General features: G+C 45.2%; 12 non-coding genes and 60 pseudogenes across 12 annotated transcripts; all 72 read left to right on the forward strand.

Moving 5' to 3' along the window:
• The window catches only part of LOC142125582 (5S ribosomal RNA), a 119-nt pseudogene extending 103 nt beyond the window's left edge, over positions 1–16 (forward strand).
• An 83-nt stretch (positions 17–99) lies between these two features.
• On the forward strand, positions 100–218 carry LOC142125734 (5S ribosomal RNA; annotated as a pseudogene).
• Positions 219–301: 83 nt separating this feature from the next.
• Positions 302–419, forward strand: LOC142125888 (5S ribosomal RNA; annotated as a pseudogene).
• A 288-nt stretch (positions 420–707) lies between these two features.
• Positions 708–826, forward strand: LOC142125601 (5S ribosomal RNA; annotated as a pseudogene).
• An 84-nt stretch (positions 827–910) lies between these two features.
• Positions 911–1,029, forward strand: LOC142125581 (5S ribosomal RNA; annotated as a pseudogene).
• Positions 1,030–1,113: 84 nt separating this feature from the next.
• LOC142125913 (5S ribosomal RNA) lies at positions 1,114–1,232 on the forward strand. Its single transcript, XR_012685052.1, has one exon. It is a non-coding gene; the product is annotated as a 5S ribosomal RNA (ribosomal RNA).
• Positions 1,233–1,316: 84 nt separating this feature from the next.
• On the forward strand, positions 1,317–1,435 carry LOC142125661 (5S ribosomal RNA; annotated as a pseudogene).
• An 84-nt stretch (positions 1,436–1,519) lies between these two features.
• LOC142125786 (5S ribosomal RNA) lies at positions 1,520–1,638 on the forward strand (annotated as a pseudogene).
• Positions 1,639–1,722: 84 nt separating this feature from the next.
• LOC142125401 (5S ribosomal RNA) lies at positions 1,723–1,841 on the forward strand. Its single transcript, XR_012684877.1, has one exon. It is a non-coding gene; the product is annotated as a 5S ribosomal RNA (ribosomal RNA).
• An 83-nt stretch (positions 1,842–1,924) lies between these two features.
• LOC142125761 (5S ribosomal RNA) lies at positions 1,925–2,043 on the forward strand (annotated as a pseudogene).
• An 83-nt stretch (positions 2,044–2,126) lies between these two features.
• Positions 2,127–2,244, forward strand: LOC142125890 (5S ribosomal RNA; annotated as a pseudogene).
• Positions 2,245–2,532: 288 nt separating this feature from the next.
• LOC142125602 (5S ribosomal RNA) lies at positions 2,533–2,651 on the forward strand (annotated as a pseudogene).
• Positions 2,652–2,735: 84 nt separating this feature from the next.
• On the forward strand, positions 2,736–2,854 carry LOC142125725 (5S ribosomal RNA; annotated as a pseudogene).
• Positions 2,855–2,938: 84 nt separating this feature from the next.
• LOC142125839 (5S ribosomal RNA) lies at positions 2,939–3,057 on the forward strand. Its single transcript, XR_012685044.1, has one exon. It is a non-coding gene; the product is annotated as a 5S ribosomal RNA (ribosomal RNA).
• An 82-nt stretch (positions 3,058–3,139) lies between these two features.
• LOC142125590 (5S ribosomal RNA) lies at positions 3,140–3,258 on the forward strand (annotated as a pseudogene).
• An 84-nt stretch (positions 3,259–3,342) lies between these two features.
• LOC142125857 (5S ribosomal RNA) lies at positions 3,343–3,461 on the forward strand (annotated as a pseudogene).
• An 83-nt stretch (positions 3,462–3,544) lies between these two features.
• On the forward strand, positions 3,545–3,663 carry LOC142125894 (5S ribosomal RNA; annotated as a pseudogene).
• An 84-nt stretch (positions 3,664–3,747) lies between these two features.
• On the forward strand, positions 3,748–3,866 carry LOC142125833 (5S ribosomal RNA; annotated as a pseudogene).
• Positions 3,867–3,950: 84 nt separating this feature from the next.
• LOC142125671 (5S ribosomal RNA) lies at positions 3,951–4,069 on the forward strand (annotated as a pseudogene).
• Positions 4,070–4,153: 84 nt separating this feature from the next.
• Positions 4,154–4,272, forward strand: LOC142125599 (5S ribosomal RNA; annotated as a pseudogene).
• Positions 4,273–4,355: 83 nt separating this feature from the next.
• Positions 4,356–4,474, forward strand: LOC142125653 (5S ribosomal RNA; annotated as a pseudogene).
• An 84-nt stretch (positions 4,475–4,558) lies between these two features.
• LOC142125755 (5S ribosomal RNA) lies at positions 4,559–4,677 on the forward strand. The gene has a single exon (XR_012685036.1). It is a non-coding gene; the product is annotated as a 5S ribosomal RNA (ribosomal RNA).
• An 82-nt stretch (positions 4,678–4,759) lies between these two features.
• LOC142125769 (5S ribosomal RNA) lies at positions 4,760–4,878 on the forward strand (annotated as a pseudogene).
• An 84-nt stretch (positions 4,879–4,962) lies between these two features.
• Positions 4,963–5,081, forward strand: LOC142125461 (5S ribosomal RNA). Its single transcript, XR_012684932.1, has one exon. It is a non-coding gene; the product is annotated as a 5S ribosomal RNA (ribosomal RNA).
• An 84-nt stretch (positions 5,082–5,165) lies between these two features.
• Positions 5,166–5,285, forward strand: LOC142125382 (5S ribosomal RNA; annotated as a pseudogene).
• An 84-nt stretch (positions 5,286–5,369) lies between these two features.
• LOC142125656 (5S ribosomal RNA) lies at positions 5,370–5,488 on the forward strand (annotated as a pseudogene).
• An 84-nt stretch (positions 5,489–5,572) lies between these two features.
• On the forward strand, positions 5,573–5,691 carry LOC142125549 (5S ribosomal RNA). The gene has a single exon (XR_012685013.1). It is a non-coding gene; the product is annotated as a 5S ribosomal RNA (ribosomal RNA).
• An 82-nt stretch (positions 5,692–5,773) lies between these two features.
• Positions 5,774–5,892, forward strand: LOC142125869 (5S ribosomal RNA; annotated as a pseudogene).
• An 84-nt stretch (positions 5,893–5,976) lies between these two features.
• Positions 5,977–6,095, forward strand: LOC142125577 (5S ribosomal RNA; annotated as a pseudogene).
• Positions 6,096–6,381: 286 nt separating this feature from the next.
• On the forward strand, positions 6,382–6,500 carry LOC142125355 (5S ribosomal RNA; annotated as a pseudogene).
• Positions 6,501–6,584: 84 nt separating this feature from the next.
• Positions 6,585–6,703, forward strand: LOC142125673 (5S ribosomal RNA; annotated as a pseudogene).
• An 85-nt stretch (positions 6,704–6,788) lies between these two features.
• LOC142125722 (5S ribosomal RNA) lies at positions 6,789–6,907 on the forward strand (annotated as a pseudogene).
• An 84-nt stretch (positions 6,908–6,991) lies between these two features.
• On the forward strand, positions 6,992–7,110 carry LOC142125800 (5S ribosomal RNA; annotated as a pseudogene).
• Positions 7,111–7,194: 84 nt separating this feature from the next.
• Positions 7,195–7,313, forward strand: LOC142125670 (5S ribosomal RNA; annotated as a pseudogene).
• An 82-nt stretch (positions 7,314–7,395) lies between these two features.
• Positions 7,396–7,514, forward strand: LOC142125784 (5S ribosomal RNA; annotated as a pseudogene).
• Positions 7,515–7,597: 83 nt separating this feature from the next.
• Positions 7,598–7,716, forward strand: LOC142125389 (5S ribosomal RNA). Its single transcript, XR_012684866.1, has one exon. It is a non-coding gene; the product is annotated as a 5S ribosomal RNA (ribosomal RNA).
• An 83-nt stretch (positions 7,717–7,799) lies between these two features.
• Positions 7,800–7,918, forward strand: LOC142125736 (5S ribosomal RNA; annotated as a pseudogene).
• An 84-nt stretch (positions 7,919–8,002) lies between these two features.
• Positions 8,003–8,121, forward strand: LOC142125756 (5S ribosomal RNA; annotated as a pseudogene).
• An 83-nt stretch (positions 8,122–8,204) lies between these two features.
• Positions 8,205–8,323, forward strand: LOC142125647 (5S ribosomal RNA; annotated as a pseudogene).
• An 84-nt stretch (positions 8,324–8,407) lies between these two features.
• Positions 8,408–8,526, forward strand: LOC142125801 (5S ribosomal RNA; annotated as a pseudogene).
• An 84-nt stretch (positions 8,527–8,610) lies between these two features.
• Positions 8,611–8,729, forward strand: LOC142125444 (5S ribosomal RNA). Its single transcript, XR_012684917.1, has one exon. It is a non-coding gene; the product is annotated as a 5S ribosomal RNA (ribosomal RNA).
• Positions 8,730–8,812: 83 nt separating this feature from the next.
• LOC142125789 (5S ribosomal RNA) lies at positions 8,813–8,931 on the forward strand (annotated as a pseudogene).
• Positions 8,932–9,015: 84 nt separating this feature from the next.
• Positions 9,016–9,124, forward strand: LOC142125858 (5S ribosomal RNA; annotated as a pseudogene).
• An 84-nt stretch (positions 9,125–9,208) lies between these two features.
• Positions 9,209–9,327, forward strand: LOC142125378 (5S ribosomal RNA; annotated as a pseudogene).
• Positions 9,328–9,412: 85 nt separating this feature from the next.
• LOC142125612 (5S ribosomal RNA) lies at positions 9,413–9,531 on the forward strand (annotated as a pseudogene).
• Positions 9,532–9,614: 83 nt separating this feature from the next.
• On the forward strand, positions 9,615–9,733 carry LOC142125658 (5S ribosomal RNA; annotated as a pseudogene).
• Positions 9,734–9,818: 85 nt separating this feature from the next.
• On the forward strand, positions 9,819–9,937 carry LOC142125450 (5S ribosomal RNA). The gene has a single exon (XR_012684922.1). It is a non-coding gene; the product is annotated as a 5S ribosomal RNA (ribosomal RNA).
• Positions 9,938–10,021: 84 nt separating this feature from the next.
• On the forward strand, positions 10,022–10,140 carry LOC142125550 (5S ribosomal RNA). The gene has a single exon (XR_012685014.1). It is a non-coding gene; the product is annotated as a 5S ribosomal RNA (ribosomal RNA).
• Positions 10,141–10,222: 82 nt separating this feature from the next.
• On the forward strand, positions 10,223–10,341 carry LOC142125687 (5S ribosomal RNA; annotated as a pseudogene).
• An 83-nt stretch (positions 10,342–10,424) lies between these two features.
• LOC142125390 (5S ribosomal RNA) lies at positions 10,425–10,543 on the forward strand. Its single transcript, XR_012684867.1, has one exon. It is a non-coding gene; the product is annotated as a 5S ribosomal RNA (ribosomal RNA).
• Positions 10,544–10,626: 83 nt separating this feature from the next.
• On the forward strand, positions 10,627–10,745 carry LOC142125591 (5S ribosomal RNA; annotated as a pseudogene).
• An 85-nt stretch (positions 10,746–10,830) lies between these two features.
• On the forward strand, positions 10,831–10,949 carry LOC142125766 (5S ribosomal RNA; annotated as a pseudogene).
• An 84-nt stretch (positions 10,950–11,033) lies between these two features.
• On the forward strand, positions 11,034–11,152 carry LOC142125569 (5S ribosomal RNA; annotated as a pseudogene).
• An 84-nt stretch (positions 11,153–11,236) lies between these two features.
• Positions 11,237–11,355, forward strand: LOC142125835 (5S ribosomal RNA; annotated as a pseudogene).
• Positions 11,356–11,439: 84 nt separating this feature from the next.
• On the forward strand, positions 11,440–11,558 carry LOC142125393 (5S ribosomal RNA). Its single transcript, XR_012684869.1, has one exon. It is a non-coding gene; the product is annotated as a 5S ribosomal RNA (ribosomal RNA).
• An 83-nt stretch (positions 11,559–11,641) lies between these two features.
• Positions 11,642–11,760, forward strand: LOC142125695 (5S ribosomal RNA; annotated as a pseudogene).
• Positions 11,761–11,844: 84 nt separating this feature from the next.
• LOC142125903 (5S ribosomal RNA) lies at positions 11,845–11,953 on the forward strand (annotated as a pseudogene).
• An 84-nt stretch (positions 11,954–12,037) lies between these two features.
• On the forward strand, positions 12,038–12,156 carry LOC142125379 (5S ribosomal RNA; annotated as a pseudogene).
• Positions 12,157–12,241: 85 nt separating this feature from the next.
• LOC142125609 (5S ribosomal RNA) lies at positions 12,242–12,360 on the forward strand (annotated as a pseudogene).
• Positions 12,361–12,444: 84 nt separating this feature from the next.
• On the forward strand, positions 12,445–12,563 carry LOC142125719 (5S ribosomal RNA; annotated as a pseudogene).
• Positions 12,564–12,646: 83 nt separating this feature from the next.
• On the forward strand, positions 12,647–12,765 carry LOC142125696 (5S ribosomal RNA; annotated as a pseudogene).
• Positions 12,766–12,849: 84 nt separating this feature from the next.
• Positions 12,850–12,958, forward strand: LOC142125904 (5S ribosomal RNA; annotated as a pseudogene).
• An 84-nt stretch (positions 12,959–13,042) lies between these two features.
• LOC142125381 (5S ribosomal RNA) lies at positions 13,043–13,161 on the forward strand (annotated as a pseudogene).
• Positions 13,162–13,246: 85 nt separating this feature from the next.
• Positions 13,247–13,365, forward strand: LOC142125610 (5S ribosomal RNA; annotated as a pseudogene).
• Positions 13,366–13,449: 84 nt separating this feature from the next.
• LOC142125720 (5S ribosomal RNA) lies at positions 13,450–13,568 on the forward strand (annotated as a pseudogene).
• Positions 13,569–13,650: 82 nt separating this feature from the next.
• Positions 13,651–13,769, forward strand: LOC142125805 (5S ribosomal RNA; annotated as a pseudogene).
• Positions 13,770–13,852: 83 nt separating this feature from the next.
• Positions 13,853–13,971, forward strand: LOC142125592 (5S ribosomal RNA; annotated as a pseudogene).
• Positions 13,972–14,055: 84 nt separating this feature from the next.
• Positions 14,056–14,174, forward strand: LOC142125781 (5S ribosomal RNA; annotated as a pseudogene).
• Positions 14,175–14,258: 84 nt separating this feature from the next.
• Positions 14,259–14,377, forward strand: LOC142125740 (5S ribosomal RNA; annotated as a pseudogene).
• An 84-nt stretch (positions 14,378–14,461) lies between these two features.
• LOC142125802 (5S ribosomal RNA) lies at positions 14,462–14,580 on the forward strand (annotated as a pseudogene).
• An 84-nt stretch (positions 14,581–14,664) lies between these two features.
• Positions 14,665–14,783, forward strand: LOC142125553 (5S ribosomal RNA; annotated as a pseudogene).
• An 82-nt stretch (positions 14,784–14,865) lies between these two features.
• Positions 14,866–14,984, forward strand: LOC142125828 (5S ribosomal RNA; annotated as a pseudogene).
• Positions 14,985–15,000: the final 16 nt, after the last annotated feature.

Consider the following 15,000-nt stretch of genomic DNA (forward strand, 5'->3'; position numbering starts at 1 on the left):
CCTGGTGCTGTAGGCCTTATTTTTTTATTTTCTCTTGTTCCGGCTTCCTTTGAAGCTGGATTTGAAATGTATAAGAGATGTAGGTCTTTAGGAAACCAATGCTATAGCCACACCCCCCTGAATAAGCCTAATCTCATCTGATCTTGGAAGCTAAGCAGGGCCGGGCCTGGTTAGTACTTGGATGGGAGACCACCTGGGAATACCAGGTGCTTTAGGCAATTTTTTTTATTTTCTCTTGTTCCGGCTTCCTACAGTGCTGGTTTTAAGATGTATAAGAGATGTAGGTCAGTATGAAACCAATACCTATGGCCACACCCTCTGAACAAGCCCAATCTCATCTGATCTTGGAAGCTAAGAAGGGCTGGGCCTGGTTAGTACTTTGATGGGAGGCCACCTGGGAATACCAGATGTTGTAGGCCTTTCTTTTTTATTTTCTCTTGTTCCGACTTTCTTCAATGCTGGTTTTGAGATGTATAAGAGATGTAGGTCATTAGAAAAACAATACCTACAGCCACACCACCCTGAACAAGCCCAATCTTGTCTGATCTTCAAAGCTAAGCAGGGCCAAGCCTGCTTAGTAGTTGGATGGGAGACCACCTCGGAATAGCAGGTGCTTTAGGCAATTTCTTTTTTATTTTCTCTTGTTCCGGCTTCCTTCGAAGCTGGTTTTGAGGTGTATAAGAGATGTAGGTCTTTAGGAAACCAATACCTACAGCCACACCACCCTGAACAAGCCCAATCTCATCTGATCTTGGAAGCTAAGAAGGGCCGGGCCTGGTTAGTACTTGGATGGGAGACCACCTGGGAGTACCAGGTACTGTAGGCAGTTTTTTTTTATTTTCTCTTGTTCCGGCTTCCTTCGAAGCTGGTTTTGAGATGTATAAGACATGTAGGTCAGTAAGAAACCAATACCTACAGCCACACCACCCTGAACAAGCCCAATCTCATCTGATCTTGGAAGCTAAGAAGGGCTGGGCCTGGTTAGTACTTTGATGGGAGACCACCTGGGAATACCAGATGCTGTAGGCCTTTCTTTTTTATTTTCTCTTGTTCCGACTTCCTTCAATGCTGGTTTTGAGATGTATAAGAGATGTAGGTCATTAGAAAAACAATACCTACAGCAACACCACCCTGAACAAGCCCAATCTCGTCTGATCTTGGAAGCTAAGCAGGGCTGGGCCTGGTTAGTACTTGGATGGGAGACCACCTGGGAATACCAGGTGCTGTAGGCAATTTTTTTTTATTTTCTCTTGTTCCGACTTCCTTCAATGCTGGTTTTGAGATGTATAAGAGATGTAGTTTATTAGGAAATCAATATCTACAGCCACACCACCCTGAACAAGCCCAATCTCGTCTGATCTTGGAAGCTAAGCAGGGCCCGGCCTGGTTAGTACTTGGATGGGAGACCACCTGGGAATACCAGGTGCTGTAGGAAGTTTTTTTTTATTTTCTCTTGTTCCGGCTTCCTTCGAAGCTGGTTTTGAGATGTATAAGACATGTAGGTCTTTAGAAAACCAATACCTACAGCCACACAACCCTGAACAAGCCCAATCTCATTTGATCTTGGAAGCTAAGCAGGACCGGGCATGGTTAGTACTTGGATGGGAGACCACCTGGGAATACCAGGTGCTGTAGGCCATTTTTTTTTATTTTCTCTTGTTCCGGCTTCCTTCAATGCTGGTTTTGAGATGTATAAGAGATGTAGGTCATTAGGAATCCAATACATACAGCCACACCACCCTGAACAAGCCCAATCTCGTCTGATCTTGGAAGCTAAGCAGGGCCGGGCCTGGTTAGTACTTGGATGGGAGACCACCTGGGAATACCTGGTGCTGTAGGCCTTATTTTTTTATTTTCTCTTGTTCCGGCTTCCTTCGAAGCTGGATTTGAAATGTATAAGAGATGTAGGTCTTTAGGAAACCAATGCTATAGCCACACCCCCCTGAATAAGCCTAATCTCATCTGATCTTGGAAGCTAAGCAGGGCCGGGCCTGGTTAGTACTCGGATGGGAGACCACCTGGGAATACCAGGTGCTTTAGGCAATTTTTTTTATTTTCTCTTGTTCCGGCTTCCTACAGTGCTGGTTTTAAGATGTATAAGAGATGTAGGTCAGTATGAAACCAATACCTATGGCCACACCCTCTGAACAAGCCCAATCTCATCTGATCTTGGAAGCTAAGAAGGGCTGGGCCTGGTTAGTACTTTGATGGGAGGCCACCTGGGAATACCAGATGTTGTAGGCCTTTCTTTTTTATTTTCTCTTGTTCCGACTTTCTTCAATGCTGGTTTTGAGATGTATAAGAGATGTAGGTCATTAGAAAAACAATACCTACAGCCACACCACCCTGAACAAGCCCAATCTTGTCTGATCTTCAAAGCTAAGCAGGGCCAAGCCTGCTTAGTAGTTGGATGGGAGACCACCTCGGAATAGCAGGTGCTTTAGGCAATTTCTTTTTTATTTTCTCTTGTTCCGGCTTCCTTCGAAGCTGGTTTTGAGGTGTATAAGAGATGTAGGTCTTTAGGAAACCAATACCTACAGCCACACCACCCTGAACAAGCCCAATCTCATCTGATCTTGGAAGCTAAGAAGGGCCGGGCCTGGTTAGTACTTGGATGGGAGACCACCTGGGAGTACCAGGTACTGTAGGCAGTTTTTTTTTATTTTCTCTTGTTCCGGCTTCCTTCGAAGCTGGTTTTGAGATGTATAAGACATGTAGGTCTTTAGAAAACCAATACCTACAGCCACACCACCCTGAACAAGCCCAATCTCATTTGATCTTGGAAGCTAAGCAGGACCAGGCCTGGTTAGTACTTGGATGGGAGACCAAGTGGGAATACCAGGTGCTGTAGGCCATTTTTTTTTATTTTCTCTTGTTCCGGCTTCCTTCAATGCTGGTTTTGAGATGTATAAGAGATGTAGGTCATTAGGAAACCAATACCTACAGCCACACCACCCTGAACAAGCCCAATCTCCTCTGATCTTGGAAGCTAAGCAGGGCCGGGCCTGGTTAGTACTTGGATGGGAGACCACCTGGGAATACCAGGTGCTGTAGGCCTTTTATTTTATTTTTTCTTGTTCCGGCTTCCTTCAATGCTGGTTTTCAGATGTATAAGAGATGTAGGTCAGTAGGAAACCATACCTACAGCCACACCACCCTGAACAAGCCCAATCTCATCTGATCTTGGAAGCTAAGAAGGGCTGGGCCTGGTTAATACTTGGATGGGAGACCACCTGGGAATACCAGGTGTTGTAGGCCTTTTTTTTTTATTTTCTCTTGTTCCCTCTTCCTTCAATGCTGGTTTTGAGATGTATAAGACATGTAGGTCATTAGAAAACCAATACCTACAGCCACACCACCCTGAATAAGCCTAATCTCATCTGATCTTGAAAGCTAAGCAGGGCCGGGCCTGGTTAGTACTTGGATAGGAGACCAACTGGGAATACCAGATGCTGTATGATTGTTTTTTTTATTTTCTCTTGTTCCGGCTTCCTGCAAAGCTGGTTTTCAGATGTATAAGAGAGGTAGGTCATTAGGAAACCAATACTATAACCACACCACCCTGAACAAGCCCAATCTCATCTGATCTTGGATGCTAAGTAGGGTCTGGCCTGGTTAGTACTTGGATGGGAGACCACCTATGAATACCAGGTGCTGTAGGCATTTTTTTTTTATTTTCTCTTGTTCCGGCTTCCTTCAATGCTGGTTTTGAGATGTATAAGAGATGTAGGTCATTAGGAAAACAATACATACAGCCACACCACCCTGAACAAGCCCAATCTTGTCTGATCTTGGAAGCTAAGCAGGGCCAGGCATGGTTAGTACTTGGATGGGAGACCATCTGGGAATACCAGGTGCTGTAGGCCTTTTTTTTTTATTTTCTCTTGTTCTGACTTCCTTCGAAGCTGGATTTGAGATGTATAAGAGATGTAGGTCATTAGGAAACCAATACCTACAGCCACACCACCCTGAACAAGCCCAATCTCGTCTGATCTTGGAAGCTAAGCAGGGCCTGGCCTGGTTAGTATTTGGATGGGAGACCACCTGGGAATACCAGGTGCTGTAGGCAGTTTTTTTTTATTTTCTCTTGTTCCGGCTTCCTTCGAAGCTGGTTTTGAGATGTATAAGACATGTAGGTCTTTAGAAAACCAATACCTACAGCCACACCACCCTGAACAAGCCCAATCTCATTTGATCTTTGAAGCTAAGCAGGACCGGGCCTGGTTAGTACTTGGATGGGAGACCACCTGGGAATACCAGGTGCTGTAGGCCGTATTTTTTTATTTTCTCTTGTTCCGGCTTCCTTCGAAGCTGGATTTGAGATGTATAAGAGATGTAGGTCTTTAGGAAACCAATGCTATAGCCACACCCCCCTGAACAAGCCCAATCTCATCTGATCTTGGAAGCTAAGCAGGACCGGGCCTGGTTAGTACTTGGATGGGAGACCACCTGGGAATACCAGGTGCTGTAGGCCATTTTTTTTTATTTTCTCTTGTTCCGGCCACCTTCAATGCTGGTTTTGAGATGTATAAGAGATGTAGGTCATTAGGAAACCAATACCTACAGCCACACCACCCTGAACAAGCCCAATCTCATCTGATCTTGGAAACTAAGCAGGGCCGGGCCTGGTTAGTACTTGGATGGGAGACCACCAGGGAATACCAGGTGCTGTAGGCCTTTTATTTTATTTTTTCTTGTTCCGGCTTCCTTCAATGCTGGTTTTCAGATGTATAAGAGATGTAGGTCAGTAGGAAACCATACCTACAGCCACACCACCCTGAACAAGCCAAATCTCATTTGATCTTGGAAGCTAAGAAGGGCTGGGCCTGGTTAGTACTTTGATGGGAGACCACCTGGGAATACCAGATGCTGTAGGCCTTTCTTTTTTATTTTCTCTTGTTCCGACTTCCTTCAATGCTGGTTTTGAGATGTATAAGAGATGTAGGTCATTAGAAAAACAATACCTACAGCCACACCACCCTGAACAAGCCCAATCTCATCTGATCTTGGAAGCTAAGCAGGGCTGGGCCTGGTTAGTACTTGGATGGGAGACCACCTGGGAATACCAGGTGCTGTAGGCAATTTTTTTTTATTTTCTCTTGTTCCGACTTCCTTCAATGCTGGTTTTGAGATGTATAAGAGATGTAGGTCATTAGAAACCCAATACCTACAGCCACACCACCCTGAACAAGCCCAATCTCATTTGATCTTGAAAGCTAAGCAGAGCCAGGCCTGGTTAGTAAGTTGGATGGGAGACCACCTGGGAATACCAGGTGCTTTAGGCAATTTTTTTTTATTTTCTCTTGTTCCGGCTTCCTTCGAAGCTGGTTTTGAGATGTATAAGAGATGTAGGTCTTTAGAAACCCAATACCTACAGCCACACCACCCTGAACAAGCCCAATCTCATTTGATCTTGGAAGCTAAGCAGGACCAGGCCTGGTTAGTACTTGGATGGGAGACCACCTGGGAATACCAGGTGCTGTAGGCAATTTTTTTTTATTTTCTCTTGTTCCGGCTTCCTTCAATGCTGGTTTTGAGATGTATAAGAGATGTAGGTCATTAGGAAACCAATACCTACAGCCACACCACCCTGAACAAGCCCAATCTCCTCTGATCTTGGAAGCTAAGCAGGGCCGGGCCTGGTTAGTACTTGGATGGGAGACCACCTGGGAATACCAGGTGCTGTACGCTTTTTATTTTATTTTTTCTTGTTCCGGCTTCCTTCAATGCTGGTTTTCAGATGTATAAGAGATGTAGGTCAGTGGGAAACCATACTTACAGCCACACCACCCTGAACAAGCCGAATCTCATCTGATCTTGGAAGCTAAGAAGGGCTAGGCCTGGTTAATACTTGGATGGGAGACCACCTGGGAATACCAGGTGTTGTAGGCATTTTTTTTTTATTTTCTCTTGTTCCCTCTTCCTTCAATGCTGGTTTTGAGATGTATAAGTTATGTAGGTCATTAGAAAACCAATACCTACAGCCACACCACCCTGAACAAGCCCAATCTCATCTGATCTTGGAAGCTTAGCAGGACCGGGCCTGGTTAGTACTTGGATGGGAGACCACCTGGGAATACCAGGTGCTGTAGGCCATTTTTTTTTATTTTCTCTTGTTCCGGCTTCCTTCAATGCTGGTTTTTAGATGTATAAGAGATGTAGCTCATTAGGAAGCCAATACCTACAGACACACCACCCTGAATAAGCCTAATCTCATCTGATCTTGAAAGCTAAGCAAGGCTGGGCCTGGTTAGTACTTGGATAGGAGACCAACTGGAAATACCAGATGCTGTATGATTGTTTTTTTTATTTTCTCTTGTTCCGGCTTCCTGCAAAGCTGGTTTTCAGATGTATAAGAGATGTAGGTCATTAGGAAACCAATACTATAACCACACCACCCTGAACAAGCCCAATCTCATCTGATCTTGGATGCTAAGTAAGGTCTGGCCTGGTTAATACTTGGATGGGAGACCACCTGGGAATACCAGGTGCTGTAGGCGATTTTTTTTTATTTTCTCTTGTTCCGGCTTCCTTCAATGCTGGTTTTGAGATGTATAAGAGATGTAGGTCATTAGGAAAACAGTACATACAGCCACACAACCCTGAACAAGCCCAATCTCGTCTGATCTTGGAAGCTAAGCAGGGCCAGGCCTGGTTAGTACTTGGATGGGAGACCATCTGGGAATACCAGGTGCTGTAGGCCTTTTTTTTTTTTTTTTCTCTTGTTCCGGCTTCCTTCGAAGCTGGATTTGAGATGTATAAGAGATGTAGGTCATTAGGAAACCAATACCTACAGCCACACCACCCTGAACAAGCCCAATCTCGTCTGATCTTGGAAGCTAAGCAGGACCTGGCCTGGTTAGTACTTGGATGGGAGACCACCTGGGAATACCAGGTGCTGTAGGAAGTTTTTTTTTATTTTCTCTTGTTCCGGCTTCCTTCGAAGCTGGTTTTGAGATGTATAAGACATGTAGGTCTTTAGAAAACCAATACCTAGAGCCACACCACCCTGAACAAGCCCAATCTCATTTGATCTTGGAAGCAAAGCAGGACCTGGCCTGGTTAGTACTTGGATGGGAGACCACCTGGGAATACCAGGTGCTTTAGGCCATTTTTTTTTATTTTCTCTTGTTCCGGCTTCCTTCAATGCTGGTTTTGAGATGTATAAGAGATGTAGGTCATTAGGAATCCAATACATACAACCACACCACCCTGAACAAGCCCAATCTCGTCTGATCTTGGAAGCTAAGCAGGGCCGGGCCTGGTTAGTACTTGGATGGGAGACCACCTGGGAATACTAGGTGCTGTAGGCCTTAATTTTTTATTTTCTCTTGTCCGGCTTCCTTCGAAGCTGGATTTGAGATGTATAAGAGATGTAGGTCTTTAGGAAACCAATGCTATAGCCACACCCCCCTGAATAAGCCCAATCTCATCTGATCTTGAAAGCTAAGCAGGGCCGGGCCTGGTTAGTACTCGGATGGGAGACCACCTGGAAATACCAGGTGCTGTAGGCAGTTTTTTTTATTTTCTCTTGTTCCGGCTTCCTTCGAAGCTGGTTTTGAGATGTATAAGAGATGTAGGTCATGAGGAAATCAACACCTACAGCCACACCACCCTGAACAAGCCCAATCTCATCTGATCTTGGAAGCTAAGCAGGGCCGGGCCTGGTTAGTACTTGGATGGTAGACCACCTGGGAATACCAGGTGCTGTAGGCAGTTTTTTTTATTTTCTCTTGTTCCGGCTTCCTTCGAAGCTGGTTTTGAGATGTATAAGACATGTAGGTCATTAGAAAACCAATACCTACAGCCACACCACCCTGAACAAGCCCAATCTCATCTGATCTTGGAAGCTAAGCAGAACCGGGCCTGGTTAGTACTTGGATGGGAGACCACATATGAATACCAGGTGCTGTAGGCCTTTTTTTTTTATTTTCTCTTGTTCCGGCTTCCTTCAATGCTGGTTTTGAGATGTATAAGAGATGTAGGTCAATAGGAAAACAGTACATACAGCCACACAACCCTGAACAAGCCCAATCTCGTCTGATCTTGGAAGCTAAGCAGGGCCAGGCCTGGTTAGTACTTGGATGGGAGACCATCTGGGAATACCAGGTGCTGTAGTCCTTTTTTTTTTTTTTCTCTTGTTCCGGCTTCCTTCGAAGCTGGATTTGAGATGTATAAGAGATGTAGGTCATTAGGAAACCAATACCTACAGCCACACCACCCTGAACAAGCCTAATCTCGTCTGATCTTGGAAGCTAAGCAGGGCCTGGCCTGGTTAGTACTTGGATGGGAGACCACCTGGGAATACCAGGTGCTGTAGGCAGTTTTTTTTTATTTTCTCTTGTTCCGGCTTCCTTCGAAGCTGGTTTTGAGATGTATAAGACATGTAGGTCTTTAGAAAACCAATACCTAGAGCCACACCACCCTGAACAAGCCCAATCTCATTTGATCTTGGAAGCAAAGCAGGACCTGGCCTGGTTAGTACTTGGATGGGAGACCACCTGGGAATACCAGGTGCTTTAGGCCATTTTTTTTTATTTTCTCTTGTTCCGGCTTCCTTCGAAGCTGGTTTTGAGATGTATAAGAGATGTAGGTCATTAGGAATCCAATACATACAGCCACACCACCTTGAACAAGCCCAATCTCATCTGATCTTGGAAGCTAAGCAGGGCCGGGCCTGGTTAGTACTCGGATGGGAGACCACCTGGGAATACCAGGTGCTGTAGGCCTTTTTTTTTATTTTCTCTTGTTCCGGCTTCCTACAATGCTGGTTTTAAGATGTATAAGAGATGTAGGTCAGTAAGAAACCAATACCTACAGCCACACCACACTGAACAAGCCCAATCTCATCTGATCTTGGAAGCTAAGAAGGGCTGGGCCTGGTTAGTACTTTGATGGGAGGCCACCTGGGAATACCAGATGCTGTAGGCCTTTCTTTTTTATTTTCTCTTGTTCCGACTTCCTTCAATGCTGGTTTTGAGATGTATAAGAGATGTAGGTCATTAGAAAAACAATACCTACAGCCACACCACCCTGAACAAGCCTGATCTTGGAAGCTAAGCAGGGCTGGGCCTGGTTAGTACTTGGATGGGAGACCACCTGGGAATACCAGGTGCTGTAGGCAATTTTTTTTTATTTTCTCTTGTTCCGACTTCCTTCAATGCTGGTTTTGAGATGTATAAGAGATGTAGGTCATTAGGATATCAATATCTACATCCACACCACCCTGAACAAGCCCAATCTCGTCTGATCTTCAAAGCTAAGCAGGGCCAGGCCTGGTTAGTAGTTGGATGGGAGACCACCTGGGAATACCAGGTGCTTTAGGCAAATTTTTTTTTATTTTCTCTTGTTCCGGCTTCCTTCGAAGCTGGTTTTGAGATGTATAAGAGATGTAGGTCTTTAGAAAACCAATACCTACAGCCACACCACCCTGAACAAGCCCAATCTCATCTGATCTTGGAAGCTAAGAAGGGCCAGGCCTGGTTAGTACTTGGATGGGAGACCACCTGGGAATACCAGGTGCTGTAGGCAATTTTTTTTTATTTTTTCTTGTTCCGGCTTCCTTCAATGCTGGTTTTCAGATGTATAAGAGATGTAGGTCAGTAGGAAACCATACCTACAGCCACACCACCCTGAACAAGCCCAATCTCATCTGATCTTGGAAGCTAAGAAGGGTTAGGCCTGGTTAATACTTGGATGGGAGACCACCTGGGAATACCAGGTGCTGTAGGCCTTTTTTTTTTTATTTTCTCTTGTTCCGTCTTCCTTCAATGCTGGTTTTGAGATGTATAAGAGATGTAGGTCATTAGAAAAACAATACCTACAGTCACACCACCCTGAACAAGCCCAATCTCATTTGATCTTGGAAGCTAAGCAGGACCGGGCCTGGTTAGTACTTGGATGGGAGACCACCTGGGAATACCAGGTGCTGTAGGCCATTTTTTTTTATTTTCTCTTGTTCCGGCTTCCTTCAATGCTGGTTTTGAGATGTATAAGAGATGTAGGTCATTAGGAATCCAATACATACAGCCACACCACCCTGAACAAGCCCAATCTCGTCTGATCTTGGAAACTAAGCAGGGCCGGGCCTGGTTAGTACTTGGATGGGAGACCACCTGGGAATACTAGGTGCTGTAGGCCTTAATTTTTTATTTTCTCTTGTCCGGCTTCCTTCGAAGCTGGATTTGAGATGTATAAGAGATGTAGGTCTTTAGGAAACCAATGCTATAGCCACACCCCCCTGAATAAGCCCAATCTCATCTGATCTTGAAAGCTAAGCAGGGCCGGGCCTGGTTAGTACTCGGATGGGAGACCACCTGGGAATACCAGGTGCTGTAGGCAGTTTTTTTTATTTTCTCTTGTTCCGGCTTCCTTCGAAGCTGGTTTTGAGATGTATAAGAGATGTAGGTCATGAGCAAACGAACACCTACAGCCACACCACCCTGAACAAGCCCAATCTCATCTGATCTTGGAAGCTAAGCAGGGCCGGGCCTGGTTAGTACTTGGATGGTAGACCACCTGGGAATACCAGGTGCTGTAGGCAGTTTTTTTTATTTTCTCTTGTTCCGGCTTCCTTCGAAGCTGGTTTTGAGATGTATAAGACATGTAGGTCATTAGAAAACCAATACCTACAGCCACACCACCCTGAACAAGCCCAATCTCATCTGATCTTGGAAGCTAAGCAGGACCGGGCCTGGTTAGTACTTGGATGGGAGACCACATATGAATACCAGGTGCTGTAGGCCTTTTTTTTTTTATTTTCTCTTGTTCCGGCTTCCTTCAATGCTGGTTTTGAGATGTATAAGACATGTAGGTCAATAGGAAAACAGTACATACAGCCACACAACCCTGAACAAGCCCAATCTCGTCTGATCTTGGAAGCTAAGCAGGGCCAGGCCTGGTTAGTACTTGGATGGGAGACCATCTGGGAATACTAGGTGCTGTAGGCCTTTTTTTTTTTTTTTCTCTTGTTCCGGCTTCCTTCGAAGCTGGATTTGAGATGTATAAGAGATGTAGGTCATTAGGAAACCAATACCTACAGCCACACCACCCTGAACAAGCCCAATCTCGTCTGATCTTGGAAGCTAAGCAGGGCCCGGCCTGGTTAGTACTTGGATGGGAGACCACCTGGGAATACCAGGTGCTGTAGGCAGTTTTTTTTTATTTTCTCTTGTTCCGGCTTCCTTCGAAGCTGGTTTTGAGATGTATAAGACATGTAGGTCTTTAGAAAACCAATGCCTAGAGCCACACCACCCTGAACAAGCCCAATCTCATTTGATCTTCGAAGCAAAGCAGGACCTGGCCTGGTTAGTACTTGGATGGGAGACCACCTGGGAATACCAGGTGCTTTAGGCCATTTTTTTTTATTTTCTCTTGTTCCGGCTTCCTTCAATGCTGGTTTTGAGATGTATAAGAGATGTAGGTCATTAGGAATCCAATACATACAGCCACACCACCCTGAACAAGCCCAATCTCATCTGATCTTGGAAGCTAAGCAGGGCCGGGCCTGGTTAGTACTCGGATGGGAGACCACCTGGGAATACCAGGTGCTGTAGGCCTTTTTTTTTATTTTCTCTTGTTCCGGCTTCCTACAATGCTGGTTTTAAGATGTATAAGAGATGTAGGTCAGTAAGAAACCAATACCTACAGCCACACCACCCTGAACAAGCCCAATCTCATCTGATCTTGGAAGCTAAGAAGGGCTGGGCCTGGTTAGTACTTTGATGGGAGGCCACCTGGGAATACCAGATGCTGTAGGCCTTTCTTTTTTATTTTCTCTTGTTCCGACTTCCTTCAATGCTGGTTTTGAGATGTATAAGAGATGTAGGTCATTAGAAAAACAATACCTACAGCCACACCACCCTGAACAAGCCTGCTCTTGGAAGCTAAGCAGGGCTGGGCCTGGTTAGTACTTGGATGGGAGACCACCTGGGAATACCAGGTGCTGTAGGCAATTTTTTTTTATTTTCTCTTGTTCCGACTTCCTTCAATGCTGGTTTTGAGATGTATAAGAGATGTAGGTCATTAGGATCTCAATATCTACATCCACACCACCCTGAACAAGCCCAATCTCGTCTGATCTTCAAAGCTAAGCAGGGCCAGGCCTGGTTAGTAGTTGGATGGGAGACCACCTGGGAATACCAGGTGCTTTAGGCAATTTTTTTTTTATTTTCTCTTGTTCCGGCTTCCTTCGAAGCTGGTTTTGAGATGTATAAGAGATGTAGGTCATTAGAAAAACAATACCTACAGTCACACCACCCTGAACAAGCCCAATCTCATTTGATCTTGGAAGCTAAGCAGAACCGGGCCTGGTTAGTACTTGGATGGGAGACCACCTGGGAATACCAGGTGCTGTAGGCCATTTTTTTTTATCTTCTCTTGTTCCGGCTTCCTTCAATGCTGGTTTTGAGATGTATAAGAGATGTAGGTCATTAGGAATCCAATACATACAGCCACACCACCCTGAACAAGCCCAATCTCGTCTGATTTTGGAAGCTAAGCAGGGCTGGGCCTGGTTAGTACTTGGATGGGAGACCACCTAGGAATACTAGGTGCTGTAGGCCTTAATTTTTTATTTTCTCTTGTCCGGCTTCCTTCGAAGCTGGATTTGAGATGTATAAGAGATGTAGGTCAGTAAGAAACCAATACCTACAGCCACACCACCCTGAACAAGCCCAATCTCATCTGATCTTGGAAGCTAAGAAGGGCTGGGCCTGGTTAGTACTTTGATGGGAGGCCACCTGGGAATACCAGATGCTGTAGGCCTTTCTTTTTTATTTTCTCTTGTTCCGACTTCCTTCAATGCTGGTTTTGAGATGTATAAGAGATGTAGGTCATTAGAAAAACAATACCTACAGCCACACCACCCTGAACAAGCCTGCTCTTGGAAGCTAAGCAGGGCTGGGCCTGGTTAGTACTTGGATGGGAGACCACCTGGGAATACCAGGTGCTGTAGGCAATTTTTTTTTATTTTCTCTTGTTCCGACTTCCTTCAATGCTGGTTTTGAGATGTATAAGAGATGTAGGTCATTAGGATCTCAATATCTACATCCACACCACCCTGAACAAGCCCAATCTCGTCTGATCTTCAAAGCTAAGCAGGGCCAGGCCTGGTTAGTAGTTGGATGGGAGACCACCTGGGAATACCAGGTGCTTTAGGCAATTTTTTTTTTATTTTCTCTTGTTCCGGCTTCCTTCGAAGCTGGTTTTGAGATGTATAAGAGATGTAGGTCATTAGAAAAACAATACCTACAGTCACACCACCCTGAACAAGCCCAATCTCATTTGATCTTGGAAGCTAAGCAGAACCGGGCCTGGTTAGTACTTGGATGGGAGACCACCTGGGAATACCAGGTGCTGTAGGCCATTTTTTTTTATCTTCTCTTGTTCCGGCTTCCTTCAATGCTGGTTTTGAGATGTATAAGAGATGTAGGTCATTAGGAATCCAATACATACAGCCACACCACCCTGAACAAGCCCAATCTCGTCTGATTTTGGAAGCTAAGCAGGGCTGGGCCTGGTTAGTACTTGGATGGGAGACCACCTAGGAATACTAGGTGCTGTAGGCCTTAATTTTTTATTTTCTCTTGTCCGGCTTCCTTCGAAGCTGGATTTGAGATGTATAAGAGATGTAGGTCTTTAGGAAACCAATGCTATAGCCACACCCCCCTGAATAAGCCCAATCTCATCTGATCTTGAAAGCTAAGCAGGGCCGGGTCTGGTTAGTACTTGGATGGTAGACCACCTGGGAATACCAGGTGCTGTAGGCAGTTTTTTTTATTTTCTCTTGTTCCGGCTTCCTTCGAAGCTGGTTTTGAGATGTATAAGACATGTAGGTCAGTAGAAAACCAATACCTACAGCCACACCACCCTGAACAAGCCCAATCTCATCTGATCTTGGAAGCTAAGCAGGACCGGGCCTGGTTAGTACTTGGATGGGAGACCACATATGAATACCAGGTGCTGTAGGCCTTTTTTTTTTATTTTCTCTTGTTCCGGCTTCCTTCAATGCTGGTTTTGAGATGTATAAGTGATGTAGGTCAATAGGAAATCAGTACATACAGCCACACAACCCTGAACAAGCCCAATCTCGTCTGATCTTGGAAGCTAAGCAGAGCCAGGCCTGGTTAGTACTTGGATGGGAGACCATCTGGGAATACCAGGTGCTGTAGGCCTTTTTTTTTTTTTTTCTCTTGTTCCGGCTTCCTTCGAAGCTGGATTTGAGATGTATAAGAGATGTAGGTCATTAGGAAACCAATACCTACAGCCACACCACCCTGAACAAGCCCAATCTCGTCTGATCTTGGAAGCTAAGCAGGGCCCGGCCTGGTTAGTGCTTGGATGGGAGACCACCTGGGAATACCAGGTGCTGTAGGCAGTTTTTTTTTATTTTCTCTTGTTCCGGCTTCCTTCGAAGCTGGTTTTGAGATGTATAAGACATGTAGGTCTTTAGAAAACCAATACCTAGAGCCACACCACCCTGAACAAGCCCAATCTCATTTGATCTTGGAAGCAAAGCAGGACCTGGCCTGGTTAGTACTTGGATGGGAGACCACCTGGGAATACCAGGTGCTTTAGGCCATTTTTTTTTATTTTCTCTTGTTCCGGCTTCCTTCAATGCTGGTTTTGAGATGTATAAGAGATGTAGGTCATTAGGAATCCAATACATACAGCCACACCACCCTGAACAAGCCCAATCTCGTCTGATCTTGGAAGCTAAGCAGGGCTGGGCCTGGTTAGTACTCAGATGGGAGACCACCTGGGAATACTAGGTGCTGTAGGCCTTAATTTTTTATTTTCTCTTGTCCGGCTTCCTTCGAAGCTGGATTTGAGATGTATAAGAGATGTAGGTCTTTAGGAAACCAATGCTATAGCCACAGCCCCCTGAATAAGCCCAATCTCATCTGATCTTGGAAGCTAAGCAGGGCCGGGCCTGGTTAGTACTCGGATGGGAGACCACCTGGTAATACCAGGTGCTGTAGGCCTTTTTTTTTATTTTCT

Source organism: Mixophyes fleayi, unplaced genomic scaffold, assembly GCF_038048845.1.
Source record: "Mixophyes fleayi isolate aMixFle1 unplaced genomic scaffold, aMixFle1.hap1 Scaffold_260, whole genome shotgun sequence".
In the NCBI taxonomy this organism is placed as follows: domain Eukaryota; kingdom Metazoa; phylum Chordata; class Amphibia; order Anura; family Limnodynastidae; genus Mixophyes; species Mixophyes fleayi.